The following is a 20,816-nucleotide window of genomic DNA, read 5'->3' on the forward strand; positions in this document are numbered from 1 at the left end:
GAGCTTTACCCTCTTGCATTGCTTTTATTGCTGCTTCTATTTCAATTTTCTCTATTGGGTCATTTAATATCTTTTTCATATGTTCCGTCAAAGGTGCCACCTGAATGTTTCGTAGATACTCTTCCACTTTTTCTTTACTTACATTCACACCCTTGAATAAATTTGCATAGTATTTAAAGAATTCTCTTTTAATTCCTTCTTGATCCACTACTGTTTTCCCATTTGCCATGATTTTATTTATAGTCTTATTTTCTTTCCTTTTTTTTAATTGCCAGGCCAGGTATTTACCAGGTTTGTTTGCACTTTCAAACGATTTCTGTTTCAAATTTTTTAAATTCCATTCTAATTCTTTATTCAGCAAATGTTTAACTTGGGATTGTAATATCGTAATTTCTTTTATTAATTTTTTCTTCCCTGGTCTTTTTTTTAAGTCCTTTTCTTTTTTATCTATTTCATTTTGCAGTGCTGACAGCCTTTCTTCTCTTGCTCTTTTGTCTTTATTATTCAATGTAATTAATATACCCCTCATTACTGCTTTATAAGTGTCCCATACTGTTGGATATTCCATATCATCCGTTTCATTTATTTGGAAGAATGCTGCAGTCTCCTTTTCTAAGAATGATACAGTGTCTTTATTTTGTAGTAAATCCTCATTAATTCTCCATCTTCTTGATTTTCTTTGCAATTTTGTTGACCAGCATATTGGATTATGGTCCGCCCAAACCTTTGGAAGAATCTCAATTTTTTTTGTTATGAGGCCCAAGCCTTGGGAACCCCACAACATGTCAATTCTGGAAAAAGAATTATGCCTTGCTGAGAAAAATGTATAGTCTCTTACCTCAGGGTTGAACTTTCTCCAAATGTCTTCTAGATTTTCCTGTTTAATCAACTCAAAGAAAGAATTGGGCAGCTTCCCTTCTTTATCATTCTTCTTTGGACTTGATCTGTCAAGGTTATTTTGTATTGTCCCATTAAAATCACCCATCATCAATACCTGGTCATAAGTCTCTTCGTCCATTTGTCTATTTATGTCTTTAAAGAATTTGTCTTTCGCTCCATTGGGTGCATAGAGTCCTAGTAGTAACGTTTTTTTCGCCTCTATCGTCACCTCAACAGCAATGTATCTTCCTTCTTTGTCTTTAAAGATTAATTTTGGGTCAAGTTGTTCTTTAATGTAAAAAACCACCCCTCTTTTCTTTTGCTCTGCTAGTGAAAAAAATTCCAACCCCAAATTTCTATTCCACAAAAATTTACTGTCCTTGCGTTGTATATGAACTTCCTGTAAACAAATTATATTACATTTTTGCTTTTTAATCCAATGAAATGTTCTCCTTCTTTTCTGTGGTGAATTTAGTCCATTTATATTCCAAGATAGTAATTTGTACTCCATTATGATGTTGGTTCTTTATTTTCTTCAAAAAAGCTATGCATCTCTTGTTCGCTTCTTATTGTAATCCTTTTGCCATTTTGTTCAAATCCAAGACCCTCTGGTATTATCCATCTATATCTTGTGCCCTCTGCACGCAACTGATCGGTTAGCTTCTTGTACTTTTTCCTATCGCTGATCACTTCTCTTGGTAGCTCTTTCATTATTTTAACTCTGCTCCCTTCTATTGCCCAGGCTTTTTGGTACCCTTTCCTCAAAATTTTCTCTGCCACTTCTTTTGATCTTAATCTTATGACGATGTCTCTTGGCAGACCTTTATTTTTCGCATAAACTGAGTTGACTCTGTAGGCACCCTCCAACATACTCTTAAATCTGTCAGGGTCTTCTTCTATGTACTCAGTGATGATATCCACCATATAGCCTTTTAAGTCTGTGTCTTCTTTTTCAGGTACCCCTCTTAGACGCACTTGTGACTCCAGCAACTTACAGTCGTGTATTATGACCTTTTCTTGAATTTTTAGCAAGGCAGAGGCCTGTGTATCTACTTTCATCTCTACCTCTTTCACTTTATTTTGAGTCTCTTCCTTAAAATTCTCTATCTCCTTCTTAAGGTCTCCAACTTCTTTTTTAATATCTTTTTTTATTGCCAAATGCAATTTGTCCATAGCTTTTAACATTTTTGCCTCCAGAGCGTCAAATTGAGCCTGCATCTTGTCAAATGATTGGGCTCTTGCACGTGTTGTTCTTTCTACTGACATATAAAAAATCACCAAACCTTAAAAAAATCCCCACATAAAATTTAGCATCCAATCCAATAGCTTAGAGCCAGTTCTTTCAGATGAGACTAGTTTCGTTTTTCTCCCTTCTTCCTGAGCAAAGATATTGAATTTTAACAATTTTGACAGTTTTTCTCCCTTTTAAAATGGCAATCGTTATTTCTCTATGGTACAGTTCCAGCCTAGAGAGGTCTCTCTTCGTCTTTCTTGATCTGAGTCTTGGACTCAATTCCTTCCTAGTTCAAAGGTCGGATGTCACAGCTCTTGTTGTCCTTATAGGCTCTGATTTATTGTCCAGCCCCTTTTAGTTTCACTTCCTGTCACAGCTTAGACTGATCTCGTGTCTAATCTCGCAGTTTTTTGAGCTGCATGAAGAAACCGCAACCACAAAAATTCACAACAATATGTCCTTTCTCCAAAATATCTTTGAAGGCAATTGTTTTTACGGCGTTCAGTTTTCCCAAGCTGAATTCTTTTCCTGCTGTGCCCCCACTCAGCTCAGTTCATTCTAGGTTCTGCAGTTTATGGGCATATATACACGGCAACTCTCTTTTCTTTCTTCTGCGTCACCAGCCTCCCATTGCCAACTTTCACTCTTATCTTGAAAGGTTTTTTTTTTTTTTTTTTGCTGTTGTTCACATCCAAAGCCACAGAGCTCAGCTTAACAAGGTAAAAGTTTTTTTTTCCATTCAATTATGCTTTGCCTTCGTCTGTTATTAATCCACTCAGTGTTTAAACTATATTCAAAGTCTCTCAGAGTGAAGATAAGAATGATGAGTCTACCTTTTAGATGTTCTCAACTCCCCCGGCTGCTATTTTCTTGCAATTAAAATCAGTCCTTCTAGCGTGCTTGGATTCCGACAGCCTTAAGTGACCGAAGTCACTTTAGAGTCACTGCAGACGATGGTTGACATTCCATTGCCGGACATCAAGAAATGAAGGAGTCAGCTCCCTGACTGCTCCAGTTCGATATCAACAGCATTAAAGGAAGATAAGTCGTCTTGGGTTAACCCTTGCCTAGGGTTAATGAGCATAGACCTTATCAGGGGTCTTTAATACCCTGAACAGTGACAATAAAATCCCCCTCTGTTAGGGAGCTGCAGACTGTCTTCCAGCCAAACAGGAAGTCGCGTACCTATTCTTCCTGCACGTGGTCTGGGTCCACTCATTCCCTGATAAGGTCATTAGCGACCGCGGGCCGCAGTTCATTGCCAACGTCTGGCGGGAGTTTTGCAAATTGGTGGGAATGGAGCAAGGGCTAAGCTCAGCCTACCACCCGCAAACTGATGGACAAAGTGAGCGGGTGAATGGGCTTTTAGAACAATACTTAAGGTGCTACATAAACGTCCAACAGTCCAATTGGGTGGCGCTGCTACCGTTTGCCAAATAGGGATATAACAATAGCCTTCACAGTTCCACCAAAATGACTCCATTTCAGGTGGTTAATGGCTATGAGGGGAAGCCATTCCCTTCGCTGCCAGGAGGGGCGGGCGACTCCAAGCCCGGGCCACCTGGAAAAAACTGGGAAGTAATCCAGGAGAACCTGGAAATGGCAAAGAAGGATTACAAAGCTCAGTTTGACAAAAAGCACAGCCCAAGCTGGGATTTCAAAGTGCGGGAGACTGTGTTTCTTTCAACTAAAAACTTGCCGTTACCACAAGCTTCCAGGAAACTGGCCTACAAGTTCATGGGGCCCTTTAAAATAAAGAGAGTGATCAACCAAGTGACTGTAAAGCTGGACTTGCCCAAACTGTTTAGTAAAGTGCACCCTGTTTTCCATTGCAGCCTTTTGCGTCGAGATCCAGGTAGGTCAAGGTGGCACCCTCGTGGCCCAGAGCGCAAGCCCAACTTGGTGAAGGGGCAGAAGCACCACGAATTCAAGGAGATCCTGGACTCTAAGATCCAGAGGGGGGTACTTTACTATTTGGTGCGCTGGCGCTACTTCCCGCCCAGCTGCGATGAATGAGTTAAAGCCACTGATCTAAATGCTCCACAACTGCTTAAGCAATTTTATGTACTGCACCCAGACAAACCCCGAGCAAGAGCTTGGGGGGGGGGCAGTATGTCAGGCTCTGTTCATTTATGATATTAATAAAAGCTGTCACTAACCATATTCATTGATGCATAGAAATGCCTACTAACATAGAAGCCGGGGTAGCAAGGAGGGAGGGGGGATGAGTAGAGAACAACTTCTCAGGAATATCAAAGGTTGCCAAGGTCTCTTTGAAGTAGACAGTATGTGCCAAATTCTCACCTCCTCTCCGGAGACACCAAGGACATTGCCTCCGGGAAATGTAACCACCAACTGAAGAGATAAGGGGGGGAGCTTTGGGAAAAGTCTCACATACAAAAGCAACCTTTTGTTTTGGGAATTAAGGGGTAGAAATAATTGCTTTGATGTAGAAGGTTAAATGCCAATGGTTCGAGCTGATCTCCATCAGTTCCAATGCCTGCCATGCTGGAGTAACTCTGAAGTATCCAATAAATGCAACTTTGTTTCAAAATACCAAGTCTGATTACTTGTGAGCTTCAATGAACCCACGCCTGACACTTCTGAGGTCGATAAAATCAGTACCCAGTTTGCTGGGGGGAAGGTGTAGATGACTGGGGAAGGCAATGGCAAACCACCCTGTAAAAAAGTCTGCCGTGAAAACATTGTGAAAGCAATATCACCCCAGAGTTGGAAATGACTGGTGCTAGCACAGGGGACTACCTTTACCTTTTTAAAAATATTAGATTAATGTGCTTATTAATAAATATGTAATTCAGTCACAAACAGCAGGTTTCTGGATGTGTGGTAAAGCATGACAAGCACTAAGGATCTCTGCCTGTCAATTCACATCTGCTTCTCCATGAGATTGGCTGTTCTGTGCTCATGTCGGAGAGTCCTTAGTCAGCCAGAAACCCCTGTCTCCCATTGGATATTTTTTGTTGATTTTATAGAACCCATAACAGCTCTAGTCTAACTTGAGCTGCTTGCAGCTGTGACACAAACAGGCACCACTGTTCCAGAGGGAGAGATAGACTCCAGGTGCCAAACCTCAAATGCTAGACATTATGCTGGTAGAGCAGATGCCATTTAAAGTATTTAAACAGCATGGAGTAAATTTTCAAAAACTGGCAGTCAAGCTGGGAATAGCCTTGGCATGTAATACAAGAACCTCTGTGCCCAGCCCTGATCCAACTGCCTTATTTTGGAAGACTTTCACAAATGGGAAGTGACTATCTGGTCATGGGATATGGGTAAAATTATGCATGACTAATGTAATACATGCATAGCTGCAATTTTCTTCTTTGTATGGCATAGTCTGAGGCTCTGTTGCTGGTTATTACTGTAGAATGTTATGCTCTGTCCTCCCTGTATTGTTTAGCTGAGGGCTGGCTACTTGTCCTTTAAAGGTATCTGTAGCACTTAAGGAAAGGAGACACTCCTTGTTTTATAAAGGAATATTAACGTACAAGGGATTGAAACAGCATGTCTTCCACTAGTTCTGGTATTCTACATAGTTAGCATACAGTGGGATTCACCTAGTTTTACACTAGTCAGTCATATTTTTTGATGGTTCTGTCCCCTAGCTGGTATCAACATGGCCACAGAAATAATGAATCTGACATTGGTGCCATCAGCTTTGGGGCAGAAGGCTGGAGCTCTGTGTCCCTTACCCCAGAGGCTCAGCAACAGCTGTCCCAAATGGAGACTGTAATGATAACTGTCCTGCTCAGTGGCACTGTTTTGCAGGGAGGGGTTGCTCACCAAGCAAAACTCCCCAGCACAGTCAGACACTGACAGCAACTTCATTGTGCGTGAGAAAGAAAGAAGCAGTTTGAGCAAGTTGTGTCTACTACATGCAAGGATGTAGAGCCACTGCTCCATGTCCAGCCCCTAATTTGTGTCCTCTTACTGTGCTCTTAAACTGCTAATTTTGATTCAGAAGGATCTCTCAATTTGATTTTTGTTTTAGCATAGAGAAGTGATGAATTTTCCCTCAAGGGACCTCTCCCGCAAACAAGCAAAGGCATAGCAAAAATAAACGCACTTTTCAAGGTATTTATGTTTCCTAACTGTAAAAGTCTGAACTGACTTTTTAAAAAGCCACAATTCCATAGAGGGGACAGTTTGGGCTGGAAAATGCACTTAGGTCAATAGAAAATGAATCTCATGTCTCATTTCCTTTCATGCTGTAATTGTATAGATTCAACATACTAAGGAAGTTATCTGAAGCAGGACTACTCAGGATCCTATTTCAGTCTATTCAATGGGACCTACTCCCAAAAAAGTGTAGGATTGTCTTGCAAGTCTTCCTTATTTCTTTACTGTGTTAAAGGTAAGACAATCTTCAAAGGAGGGAATGCGGGGCAGTTCAAAGGAAAAGACATGCATTGGTTAGTCAGAAGTGGCTTTGATATCAGCAAATTCTGTTCCAGATTGGACTGTATTTAGCAGGGGGTCAAGTTTTCTGCTATAGTGAGACAGCCTTGCCCCTCCCCCTCCCCATTCCCTGTCACCTCTTGACAAACACACACACAATTAAACCAAGCAGAATATTACACATGCACAAATGTAAAAGCAACAATTAAAACCAGGGCAGGAAGGAGGGTTCACTGAGGGAATGCCATATTTAAAAAAAAACAAAACGATCTCACACTAGGGCTTGTTTCGAGTGGAGAGTCCTTTTGATTTTGGTGCTTCTCTCCATTTTCATACAAGTTGCCCCGGAGCTGCAAAGTTGGTGCGCTGTTCTCCTGCGGCAAGCAGAAACTGCTTGGAAGAAGATCCTGCTTGCTGTGGAAGAGTGCTGCACCAACTCACAGCTCTGGGCAAGACCAGTGTGTAGGAGTAGGCAAAGTAGGCAGTTGCCTAGGGCATCATCTGGCCTAAGGTGCCCCCTCCCAGATGCATTACTCTGGCTCCTGACCACTGTCACCTTGTCTTCTCCCATCACCAAGCTACCCTCAACAAAGCCAAGCCACCCCCCTCTCCCCGATGTGTGACTTGGTCTCCCACCTCATCCTATTCCACCACCCTCTTTCCTGATGTGGCCAGCAAGCACTTATTCTCATAATTTTTAAATAACATATCACATTTAAAAAAAATAAATTAAAAATCAGTAAATTAAAAATGTGAAAAGTTTCAAGTTTGGCGCTCTTCATTTCCCCTATTTTTTTAATAATGGCGGGAGGGCGCTAGTGGGTTATTCGCCTAGGGTGCCAGAAAGCCTAGCACTGGCCCTGGCTCCGGGGCAACTTGTGTGAAAATGGAGAGAAGTCCCAGGAGCAAAAAGGCTCTCCACCTGGAACAAGTCTTGTGTGAAATTGGTCACAGTCTTTACCCACTGGCAGCAGATGGCAACAGAAGGGGGACAGACAAGTGTCCCTGGGAAGAAAGTTCCAGTGTTTCAATGCCATGACCAAGATGTCAATCCCCCAGGTTGGCAGTTGCCCAGTCTTAGAAGGTGGGAGCACACAAAATAGGGTGGGTCGGTTCATAAGCCTTCAAGTCAGCTGGTCCCATGCCATTTAGAACTTTAAAGCTCAGCACCTTGAATTGTGCCTGGAAACAAATTCCAGTGCAGATGAGTCAAGACTGAAGTGACATGAATTCCTGTGACCCACTGCATTCAACATCTTGGCTGTACCATATAGTACCAATTGTTTTCCTAGATACAGTTATTTACAGGACTAAACTTCACAAATTGACAGTGAAGAATTTTAGGAAACCTATTGACAAAAACACATTGTTACACTATACCTCTCGCCATCTTGCACATTTAAGACAAAATCTCCCGTTTTATCAATTTCTTTGAATTAAGAGAAATTCAACCTCTGTACAAGATTTCTGGTGGGAGAGTAATATTTTATCTAAACAGTTCAAAGAACGTGGCTATCCTAATAGAGTAATTGACATGGCTAGGACATGGGCTGATAAAACTAATCACAGTGATCTGCTGACATGCAAAAAACAGAGAGAGAGAGAGAGAGAGAGAGAGGTGCTTCTACTATATCTTGTGCTCTTCAGTTTTCTCCCCTTTCTTATTCTGTTCAAAAATTAATAAAAGGTACTGGCACAATGTACAAGTAATAGCAGGTTGCCAGGACCTGCATAGGGGTTTGAAAGAACTAAGAACCTTGGAAACATATTGGTAAGAGCAGTTTTCTCTGATGGTCCTAGAATATTGGACCCCATTAATGGAACCTTTAAATGCAGCTCTTGTTTAGCTTGTAATTTTAGTCTACAGATCAATGAATATATCCATTCAACTACTGGTTATAAACTAACCTTAAAGGGACATGCCAGATGTTCAACCAAAAGAGCCATTTATGGGATCTTGTGTCCACGTTCCTTACTGTACATATGAAGTACATCACACATGGGTAAAACACACATTTTGGAACATTGTTTGCACATTAAACATGACACAAAAGAGGTTTCCCTCATGGAACATTTTAGGAACTGCAATCATGATCCAGATTCTCTGGGGTTTTTTATTATTTCAAAGTATGTCCCTTTAAAATATAAATCAATGGCTGTTACCAAATGACTTTTACAGCAAGAGATGTGGTGGACTTTCAAATTAAACACTTTAGAAACCCATGGACTAAATACTGAATGGGATCGGTCTTGTTTTCTGTGAAATCTGGATGTATTATTATAATAGCAGCTTGCAGTATGTGTGTAAAATATATATACAGGAATTTTGTTGGCATATTGATTCCAGCTTAACTTTTGTAATTTTTGTAATGTCTTATGGTGTAGAAACTTTTTAAAAAATAAATTACCTTAATAATACATAATAAGGTGTGTTATACAGGGAGATGTACACATTGGATTTTTCCTAAGTGTTTCTTTAACAGAATGCCTTTCAAGGTTTTAATTACTTTCACCTGGGACACCTTGATGCATAATTGTGATCTGTAACTCGACTAAACCAAACCTTGGAACCTATTGGGAAGTGTAAGAATTTGAAGTTTGAATCAGATAAAATGCCTTGTCTTGAATGTGAAGGTATGTGTAAGGGTGTTTCTTCAGGTATTGTTGAGTATTTCTGAGAGCAGTTATTAAATAATGTTTTATTATTCAGCTTAGATTAAGCTTTCAGTGAAAATGAGGTTTGAAAGTTCCAGAAGGCATCGTTTAGCTGCATGTTTGAATATTCGTATATTGCACATTTGAGAATCAAATCTGGACTGGAGTCCCTCTGAAAGTTTCTTCTACTGTGGGAGTTGTGAATGTTTACCTGAGGAAAAAGAAGAACGAATGCATTCATACTCTGAACTTCACCTCTGAACTCTCTGCTGGTTGTTCTGTTTTGTAATATTTTGCTATGTTTTTGATCCTTTGAAAAATAATAACTGTATTGTTCCAAGTAATTACAGTGAAATGCTGTGACTTTATTTGTAGACACTTTTACACAGAGGCAGTCCCTTTTTTCTCCTTGCTTAATTATCTGTCATTCTCACTTTTGTTGCCAAACCTCCAGATGAGGCCTGGAGATCTCCCAGAATAAGTGATCTCCAGACTACAGAAATCAGTTCTCTGGAGGAAATGGCTGCTTTGGAGGTTGCTGTTGCATTATACCACTCTCCTCCCCAAACCCCATATGAGCCCCAGAGAGTACTGAGGTCAGCAGGAAAAAAATGGTTGACAATCCCTGGGCTGAAGGAGGCCAAATTGAAGACCACACGAGAACGGGTCGCTGTTGACGTTTCCGCCACTAAATTTACTGAAGGTTTGAGATGTGGCACCATAAATCTTAATTTTTAATAGCAATGTTGGTTTTAAATGATGGTTTTATTAATGTATTATTTATTGAATTGTATGAATGTTTTGTTGTATATTGATTTACATGTTGTGAGCCACCCTGAGCCTGCTTCGGTGGGGAGGGCGGGATACAATAAAATTTATTATTATTATTATTATTATTATTATTATTATTATTATTATTATTATTATTATTATGGGGGGGGTTTCATGAAATTAAATTTCACTCCCCTTATGAAGAGTGAAAGAAAGTCACTCAAGTATATTGCCATTCCTTTTGCCATGCTTATTGTATATGTCTTAATATACAAACATATGCAATGGGTAATAAATGTGCTTCATTAAAATGTGTGACTTAACTAGTAGGTAGTTAAAGCTTCAGCTGGGAAACCACAAACCAGTAGAGTGTAATAACACTGACAGCAAGGGAAAGAAAATCCTCCTTACAGTTATTATAGACCAAGAGGCCATCACTGACAGATAAAAAAGCCACCAGTTGTGGTGACAGTGGGAAGCTGCACAAAGGAATGAAAACATGCTTATAAGCATGTTGTTTTCAAAGGGAAGGCTGATATTTGCATCCTTTTAGCAACCAACTCTTGGTTGCAGCATAGGCTGCAGAGTTTACTGATCTGTTTTGCATTGCTTTCCAGCCAGAAGCTATGTAATATGGAAGTAACCCTGTAACCTTAGAAACATATTAAATTTACTGTATAAGTCACAATATGACATGACAATATATAGTTATGTCTCCCTCACTGTTAGCAGTGAGAAGTTCTAGGGACAGTAGTATAAGGTTTGCACTTGGCATGCCAACGGACTTGAAGGGATGTAACTGTTAGGAAAGTTTTAAAAATTTAATATACCCCCATTCCCCTTTCCTGAGTTCTATCTGTGAGTGAAAAAATATTCACTCAAGACTAGCAAGAGAGCAAGCTGACATACTGAACAAGATTCAAAGGCCAAGGTTTAGAATTCCAACAGAAAGTTCACCTATTCTGTCCTTAAACATAATTCACTTTTATCCTCCTTTCAGTGTATATCTTGCATTCTGGGAATGCAAAGGGAATGTAAAGGGAAATAAGCCCTTTACACATTTTTCATGGGAGAGAAGGATGGAACAGACCCTTGACTGAGACAAAGCTGCTTAGTGGTCAAAGAACAGGTTTTTCAGCAAGGATGGGAGGAAGCATCCTAAAATATTGGTGATCAAACTTAGGCTCACAAATCAAAAGCCACTGTTAAGAATCTTAAATCTTTGCTTAACTTTTAGGAGTGTACTAACTCTGTTTAAGACTGCACAGTCTCCTTTGGAAAAGAAGCACTGGGGACTTATGGTGTATGTTTAAAAATAAACAGGTAGTACAGGTGCAGGAACAGAAGCATTCATATCAAGTAACCAGTCTGCTATCCCACAACAAATTCCTAGAAATATCTGGCACCCCTAAATGGTATTTTTCCCATTCAGTTCTCTTCCTGCCTCTTTGTGTCATTCAAAACTTTAAGCTGCTCTTTCTTCACACATATATGCAAGCATACACCTACACTTTGTTCTCTCTCCTCTCCTGAGGCACATGAAGCCTTCTACAATGCAGTAATTAAGAGGCACTGACATCTTCATATGCTGACACCTTTCTTGGTGCCCACCAAGTGTTTTGAGTGGGGCCAAGTGAGGCTCCTGTACAGCATGTACCCCTGGAGAGGGATGGTGGCTCAGTGGTAGAGCATCTGCTTGGGAAGCAGAAGGTCCCAGGTTCAATCCCTGCCATCTCCAAAAAAAGGGTCCAGGCAAATAGGTGTGAAAAACCTCAGCTTGTGACCCTGGAGAGCCGCTGCCAGTCTGAGAAGACAATACTGACTTTGATGGACCAAGGGTCTGATTCAGTATAAGGCAGGTTCATATGTTCACTACAGCTTCTGACTGGCTACTGCAGATCTGATTGGCTGTATAAATTAAAATCATGTTTCAGTGGCAGCTACAGTACTGGTTTTATTGTCTTTCTCACTACTCTTTTCCAGTGTATCTTTAAAAAATTACTACTCTTGTCCCCTGCACATAGTCTTCCTTTGTGTGTGGATCCACCTCTTATGACAGCCATTTTGGAGCTGGCTTCACCTCTCATGGTAGCCATTTTGTGGTTGCACCCACCAGTTTGTGTTCAAATTACAAATGTGCCCCGCAGGCTCAAAAAAAGTCAGAGACCCTGGTTCTAGACCATTCACTTCAGTAGCACTTGTGTAGTTCAAATTTCTGGCAAATGAAGATAAAATGTGTATAGGATTATGTATAATATCTTTTTTGTTGTTGTTATTGTTATGAATGCTGAATTGTTGTTTAGTTGTTATTTCTATGGTTGTTTATTGTTGTTGTTTTCTTTTTTGTTGTTGTGTAATGTTATAATAAAATGTTAAACTGTAAAAAAAAAAAAAAACAAATTTCTGGCAAATTGTACCTTAAGAGAAGTGTGCCAATTTCCTTTTTTAAAAAACAAACAAACTTTATTTTAACATAATAATGAATTCAATAAAAAAGATAGCAGACTAAGGATTATCATTCCAGATCGAGTAACAGTATGATAAAGAAAAAAGGTAAAGAACAAACAGGAGAAGATCAATACCAACATGTCTTACCTCCAGGAATGAAATCCCCACCTCCCACCCCAAGAAAGTTGTGAGATTTGCGTAGTCTTGGATGGTTACTTTCATTTTGATCACCCATTGAACACTCAAGCCAGGGGTGCCATTTTTCCATTGAACTAACAATTGATAAATAATCTTCATCATGGGAAGCCTGAGCCAAGATTTTATCTAAGATAAAATAGTCCCAAACCTTATTATAACACTGGTGTACCATCAGAGAATGATCCTTTTCCATTTTGTTGCTATTACATGTTTAGCAGCTGTTGAAAAGAGTTGAAATCAGATCTTCACATAGTGGAGGAATTGTTTTTTCTTGCCATGGGTTGAGTAAAATCAAGGCTGGATTTTCTGGCATAGAGTAACTTGATATTAACTTGATTTGGGCTAAAACATCCTTTCAAAAAAAGTGAGATAAACTGGCAGGACCACCAGTTATTATAAAAGGAACGCTGAAGTCCACACAGAAGCCTTTCAAAGTCTGTAAGAGGGCTCTGATATCATCATGAAACTCAGGAGAATCCAACAAATGAATTGTAAATACTCAAACCAAGTTTGTTCTAACTCATATTTCTCCAATACTTGAATGTTCCTAGTATGTCAACTAGTCTAGTCAAATTTTAAAAGTGCATTTAGGGAAAGAAAGAGGCTCAATGCATAGTAAAAGCTAAGTTTGACCAGTAAAAGTAGTCAATGGTAAAATCTGAGGAGTTAAATTTTTGCAATTTCTGTCCCTCATGGTTCAAGTAGATGCCAAAAAGGGGTTGATTGAATTAAATTGAATAGGATTTTTAGTGTTTGACCATTATGTTATTTGAAATGTTTTGGGAGATAAATAATAATCTTTGATAATGTTCCAATCTGAAAAATAAGAAGTATGATAATGTTTGACCAAATTAGCAAAATCAGCAGCTTGATAACACAAATTAAGGTCAGGCAAAGCTAAACTCCTTTTGGCCTTTGAGGAGTGTTCCAATCTCCATTGAGAAATATGTATGAAATGGAAATTAATGAGGATAATGAAATGGAAATTAATGAGCCATTGTAAGAGCCAGCCAGAATATAGAGCTTAGAAGACTAAGATCAGAGAGACCCAGGTTCAAATCCCACTGTGCTGTAGAAGCTTGCTGGTTGATCTTGGACCACGCTTTCTTTCTTAGTCTACCCTCTTTCAGAAAGCTGATGTTGTGATGACAGAATCATATCATATCATATATCATATCATATCAATTTTATTTATATCCCGGCCTCCCCGCCAAAGCGGGCTCAGGGTGGCTAACAACACAGATCAATACATTAGTTTTACAAAATATTTAAAACAAACTAACTAACACTTTGATTAAAATTCTAGTAAAACTCTAAAATCAATAAAATTAATATACTGGTGCTATACAAATGGTGAATTTCATTAGCAGTTTCCCCCTTAGTCGGTGAAGGCCAATCGAAAAAGGGTGGTCTTGCAGGCCCTGTGGAACTGTTCAAATTCCCGCAGGGAATAGAGGAGAAGAGAACTATGTTGTTGTCAATGCTTGCTCTAAGCTGTGGAGTTTTGTGAGCAAAAATTCTGCTTTGTGAGGCACTGGCATTAATGTTGTGAGTGAGTGATCTGGTTACTGCAGATATTAGTTTGCTCTGGGGACATCCTTCCTGAGCTAAGACAAAAATGTGTGAACCAGAGGCTAAAAAACTGTGAGCTTGCTTACACTAACTCAGCTTAGAGGGAACACTGGTTATAATAAGATGATTTGGGTCTCTATTTGGAAGAAAAATGGAGTTTAAATACATATATACACACATATATAAATTTATAAATAATGGCCATCTCAAACTGAAATGTTACATTTCAAAGAAGTAAATGGAACTTAATTCCAAATAAATATACTGGATCATACCAATGTTAAGGAAGGCAGATATTCCCTGAATTCTGTGGCACCCAGCAGTCCCCTGTGATCCTTGAAAAGCCAAGGCTGAGTGTTTCGAGATCCTTGTGGACAAACTGTCATGCTGCTCAAGAGGGATACAGTGAACAGGGTGAATCAGATGAACTCATTCTCTCTATTTTGCTAGTACAGGAAGCTCAGTACAGCAAACATCTTCACTCACACAACAGTTTCCCCTGTTTCTCCATCCTCAACAAGGCTTTTTTGTTGTTGTTGTTGTTATAGCAGAACTCCTCTGCATATTAGGCCACACACCTTGATGTAGCCAATCCTCCAAGAGCTTACAGTAGGCCCTATACTAACAGCCCTGTAAGCTCTTGGAGGATTGGTAACATCAGCGGTGCGTGGCCTAATATGCAAAGGAGTTCCTGCTACAAAAAAGCTTTGCTCCTCAGTAAAGCCCACCATGTCATGAATCATGTTGCCCATGAGGGATCCCTGACCACCAGCACTGGCTTTTCAGCAGGCACAGGGAATTTCTGGAGGAAGACACAGAAGATCCACAGCTGGGTGGAGATAGGAGTTGCGCATGATGCCACATGTAGCACCACGTCACACAGAGTTTCTGGCACCTCCTAAAAGTACCCTATGTCACTTCAGACTTTGTAAAGTACTGGGGTCGGCGCAGTAAGAGACCAGAGTCGGAGAGTGATTTCAGCAAGCTTTACTTCAGGAACACCAACACAGACTGAGCTCTATTCAAACCTCCTGCTCCTTTATACCATTCTTGCCCCCTTCTGATTGGCCCTTAACTATGTACATGGATTGGCTATTTACAGAGGCCTAAGGGCCTATCAGGGTACAGTATGAGCCTAGATGTTGATTGGCTACTTATGTTTCAATCCTTCCCCTGATTGGGCGTGCTTAGGCCTTCTCTGGAACCCTGGTGTGGAGTACAAGCTTGGCTTGTTCAGCTTCCCTCCAAAAGTAACAGTTCCCTCCAAAAGTAACAGTTCCCTCCAAAAGTAACAGTTCTCCATTTGAACCTAGGACACAACACCCCTCCCCCCATAGTTCCAGCTATCAGGTGACATAGTCCTGGAGATATGCCGGAGGGCGGTGGTCTCGTGTCGAGCGTCGGAGCTCCGAGGGGACTGGGCGTTCTGACTCGGTTGGTGGTTCCGCGGCTGCAGAGCTGGAGACATCTGGGACGGCGGCCCCGGGAGACCTGGGTTCAGCTGCGCGGTCGGGGGTCTCCTCCTGCTGGGCCGAAGCGGGCTCCACGGAACCCTGTTCTGTGTCAGGCTCACGGGGACTTACGTTGTCCGGATCTGGAGCCTCTGACCTTGGCTCCCCGGCAGGCAGGCGACCACCGAGTTGGTCGATGTGTCGCCTCAGGAGATGTCCACCCTCCAAGGTCACTGCATAGGAGACCGGTCCGGTGATGTGGTCCACCTTTCCAGGGAGCCAGGCGGGGCCAGTGGTGGCATAGTTCCGTGCCCACACTGTCTCACCTGGGTAGAACCCTCTGGGGGCTTTAAGGTGTTCCGGCGCCGGTCACCTGTCTGGGGCTCGGTCAGGGTGCAGCTTGTCCAGCAGGGTGGTGATGCGGCGGCCCATGAGGAGTTCGGCTGGACTGTGACCTGTGGAGGCGGTGGGTGTGGTCCGGTAGGCCATTAGGAAACACGCCAAGTCTTTTGGCCAGTCTGAGGGGCCCAGACGGTTCAAGGCCTCCTTTGCTGTGCGCACCATCCGCTCTGCCTGGCCGTTGGTGGCTGGATGAAACGGGGCAGAGCGAATGTGCCTGATGAGGTTCCTGGCTAAGAAGTCCTGGAACACTGCGGACGTGAATGCTGTGCCGTTGTCGGTGACGATAGTCTCCGGCAACCCGTGGGTTGCAAAGATGGCCCTCAGAGCCGTGATGGTTGCCTGCGATGATGGCGAGGGCACCTGGACCACCTCCAACCACTTGGAGTATGAATCCACTAGTATGAGTAGAGTCCGCCCATGGAAGGGGCCAGCAAAGTCCATATGCAGTCTTGACCAGGGGTTTTTGGTGGATTCCCATGGTTGCACTGGGCCACGTGGGGGGTCAGGCCTTGACACCTGGCATGTCGGGCACCTTTTAACCCAAGCCTCAATTTCTGCATCGAGGCCGGGCCACCAGACATAGCTCCGTGCGAGAGCCTTCATGCGGACTATGCCCGGGTGTGCCTCGTGCAGGGCTCTAAGCACTTGGTCTTGCAAGGGTTTGGGGATGACGACTCTGTTGCCCCATAGTAGGCAGCCTTTGTGGGTGGATAGTTCGTCTTTCCGGGCTGCAAACGGAGTAAATTCCGGCCCAGTCGAGCCCTTGGGCCACCCCCTCCCCACCCAGTCCAAGACACGGGAGAGGACTGGATCACGAGCGGAGCGGGCAGCAACGTCGCAGGCGAGCAATGGCCTGTCCGGAAGCATGTCCATCAGTAGGATCTGATGAGCCGGGGCTGGATCGGGATCCACGTCAGGCAAGGGCAAGCGGCTCAGGGCGTCAGCATGGCCCATTGCCTTGCCCGGGCGATGCACTAGGGTGTAAGTGTAGCCGGCTAGAAAAATGGACCAAAGGAGGACCCGTGGGGACAACACCTGAGGGGTCTGCCGGTCTGATGCAAAGAGGCCCAAGAGGGGTTTGTGGTCCGTATAGAGGGTAAAGGGCCGGCCGTAGATGTAATCATGAAATTTTTTGACGCCGGCCACAACTGCCAACCCTTCTTTGTCGATTTGGGCGTAGTTCCGCTCCGCCGACGAGAGGGTCCGCGAGTAGTACGCGATAGGGACTTCGGTCCCATCAGGGAGTCGGTGGCCCAGAACTGCCCCCACGCCATAAGGGGATGCGTCGCATGCAAGGACCAAGGGCAGGGTCTCGTCGAAATGGGCAAGGACGGAGTTGGACATCAGGAGGCCCTTGATATCCTGGAAGGCTTTAGCGTGCTGGCGGCCCCACGCCCAGTGTCGGTTCTTGTCTAGAAGCCGGTGCAGGGGTTCGGCCACCGCTGCCTTGTGGGGGAGAAAAGCATGATAAAAGTTTAGGAGGCCGAGGAAGGCCTGGAGTTCTTGCTTGTGGGTGGGCGCTGGAGCATCTCTGATGGCACGCAGCTTGGCGTCGGAGGGGTGGACCCCCTGGGCATCGATGGAGAACCCCAGGAATTCCACCCGATCCACGCCCAGGAGGCACTTCTCCCGTTTGACCTTGAGGCCGGCTGTTTCAAAACGTTGTAGGACTCCTCTAAGGCGGGCGGCGAATTCTTCAGGCGAGGCTGCAGCGATCAGCACATCATCGAAGAATGGAGTGACTCCGGGAAGTCCTTTTAAAAGAGAGTCCATGAGTTCCTGGAACAACCCCGGAGCCACACTCACGCCAAATTGCAACCGCTTTACTCTAAAGGCCCCCCGGTGGGTCACAATTGTTTGGGCGTTGGCCGTGGCCTCATCCACTGGCAGCTGTTGGTAAGCTTGGGCCAAGTCCAATTTGCCAAAAAATTTTGTGCCGGCTAGGGTGGCTAAAACGTGGCTGACGATGGGCACAGGGTATGCGTGGGCCTGAAGAGCCTTGTTGAGGGTGCACTTATAGTCTGCACAAATCCGCACTTCCCCACTGGGCTTGACTGGAGTCACGATGGGCGTTTCCCAGGCTGCATGGGTGACAGGCTCTAGTATTCCCTGTGCAATCAGTTTATCCAGTTCCTCCTCAATTTTAGGCTTGAGCGCGAATGGAACTCGCCGCGCTTTAAGCCTAATAGGCCGCACTGTGGGGTCGAGGTGTAGTGTAACCGGGGGACCCGTGTAGCAGCCCAAGGTGCCATCGAAAACGGCCGGGAACTCTTTGCAAACCTTGTTAAAGTCCACTCCGACAGTCTTATTGACCCCCCTGATCTCTATTCCCAGGGGCTTGAACCAGTCGAGACCCAAAAGGTTTGTAAGGTGGTTCTTGACCACTAGCACTTGTAGCTGGCCCTTGAACCCCTTGTATTCGACTGGGACCGGGCCCACTCCCAAGATAGGCACCTTATTCTTCTGGAAGTCCACTAAGGTAAACCCCGGGTCCCTGAGACGAGGCCTCAGCCTGGTGGGGATTTTAAAAAATGTCTCTGCCGCTATAATAGATGATGCTGACCCAGAGTCCACCTCCATTTGGCAGGGCACCCCCCCGATCTCTACATTGACCTGGATTTTGGAGGGCCTGACTGGCGAGGGTAGGTACTGTACCGGGTATTGGTGGGCGTGGAGAGCGTCGGTCTTGAAGTCTGGCTGGCCTTCGGAGTGCACAGATCTTTGCGGGACGCGTGCTTGGGATGTGGATCTGCAGGCGCAGGCGATGTGGCCTTCCTTGTTGCAGAGTTGACAGGTGGCATTCCGGAATCGGCAGGTCTTTCGCTCATGCTGGCCCTCGCAGCTTGCACATGCAGGTGGTGTCTTGTGTCTCATGCCCTGTGGGGCATGGGTGGTCTTCCTTCCTGCTGAACGATAGCCGGTTTGTAGAGCTTTGTCCTTGTCTGAGTCCTCTGTAGATGGTTCAGGGTTGATCTGGTGTGCCGCAGCCTGTCTTGTCAGCCGTGGCCCTGCTGATCTGCCCTTCTCCCAGCTGGTGGCCACATCGATTGCCTTTGTTAGGTCGCACTCGGAGAGGGACAGGAGTTTCTGTACTAGTTTTTTGTCCCTCAAGCCCCATACAAACTGGTCGAGAAGGGCTTCGTTGAGGTCTGCGAAACTGCATCGGCTTGCCACCCGGCGCAGGCTTGTCAAGAACGCCATCGTGGTTTCGCTTGCCTTCTGTGTCCTTTGTCGGAAGTCCCAGTGCCGGGTGAGCTTGGTTGGCTGGGGCTGGAAATACTTCTCCAGAGCGCTGATGATGTCGTCCACCGGCGTCTCTGAGAGCTTCCTGGGTTGGAGAAGAGCCCTGGCTAAGTCCACGGTCTCCGTGCCACACGTACTGATAAGCAGAGCTCTCTGCATGGTAGTCTCTGTAATCTTCCGGAAGGTCAGGTATGACTGGAAGCCTTCGACCCACGAGTCCCACAGCTCGGGGCGATCGATGCTAAAGGGCTGCAGGAGGTTGGCTGGAGCCTCCATTCTTGGCAGCGTGTCTGGGCGGCTTGCGAGAGGGGGTGTGCGCACAGCGGAGGTGCGGACCCAGATGGCTTGGATTTAGCCACCTTTCCGTGTTCCTGGTTCTGTTGCTGGTTCTTACTGGCATCCCATCCTCGTCGCCAGTGTAAAGTACTGGGGTCGGCGCAGTAAGAGACCAGAGTCGGAGAGTGATTTCAGCAAGCTTTACTTCAGGAACACCAACACAGACTGAGCTCTATTCAAACCTCCTGCTCCTTTATACCATTCTTGCCCCCTTCTGATTGGCCCTTAACTATGTACATGGATTGGCTATTTACAGAGGCCTAAGGGCCTATCAGGGTACAGTATGAGCCTAGATGTTGATTGGCTACTTATGTTTCAATCCTTCCCCTGATTGGGCGTGCTTAGGCCTTCTCTGGAACCCTGGTGTGGAGTACAAGCTTGGCTTGTTCAGCTTCCCTCCAAAAGTAACAGTTCTCCATTTGAACCTAGGACACAACAGACTTTTTATCAGAAGTTATGTAAAGCTGCATATGATGTGATGTTGCAGCAGATCCTCTTTAACAAGAGGGAGGCAAAGTTATCCTCCATCTACACTGGGGGAATGGGACCATGATTCTACACATTTGTGCGATTTATTATATATAGGAAGATCTATACAATGTGCCATACAAACTGTTGTTACTAGAGTAGTTTTCTGGTTGTAATTTTAAGGTTGTAACCCTAAACTTATTCATGTTAACTTTATTTTAATATTTAAATGCTAACAAGTCAGTCTTTGTGTTACTGACTTTGAACTCTCATGCTTCATTCTGTAGAAGTTTCCAGTGTTTTAAAAAGAAAGGGCAAGAAAAGGTAAAATGTACATAATTGTCCTCTCCTCTTTAAAGCTGACTAAGCTTGACCACAAAATAAACCGCTGTACAAAATGAATTAAGGTGAATGAATACCTTTGCATACGGTTACCTAGAGGGCACAGTCTTGTCACACAACAGTCAATTGATTTCAACCACAATTTTTAAAAACTTGTCTTAGATAATGTTGTTATTCTTCATAACCAAAATGTTTTTTTAAGAATTCAAGCAACCTTTCCCACAAGTGCATACACACAAGAAAATTTAAGAGCAAATCATTGCTGTTTGGACGACACATCCATGTGTCACTCAAATTGTCATTCAAAACTGTATGACCTCTATGTTAGTCTAAACTGTTTCTGAATTCTTACTCATATAACATCTTTTATTATCAACATCATTGCATGGAAATTTTTG

The sequence above is a fragment of the Heteronotia binoei genome, chromosome 3 (genome assembly GCF_032191835.1).
Source record: "Heteronotia binoei isolate CCM8104 ecotype False Entrance Well chromosome 3, APGP_CSIRO_Hbin_v1, whole genome shotgun sequence".
Taxonomy (NCBI): Eukaryota; Metazoa; Chordata; class Lepidosauria; order Squamata; family Gekkonidae; genus Heteronotia; species Heteronotia binoei.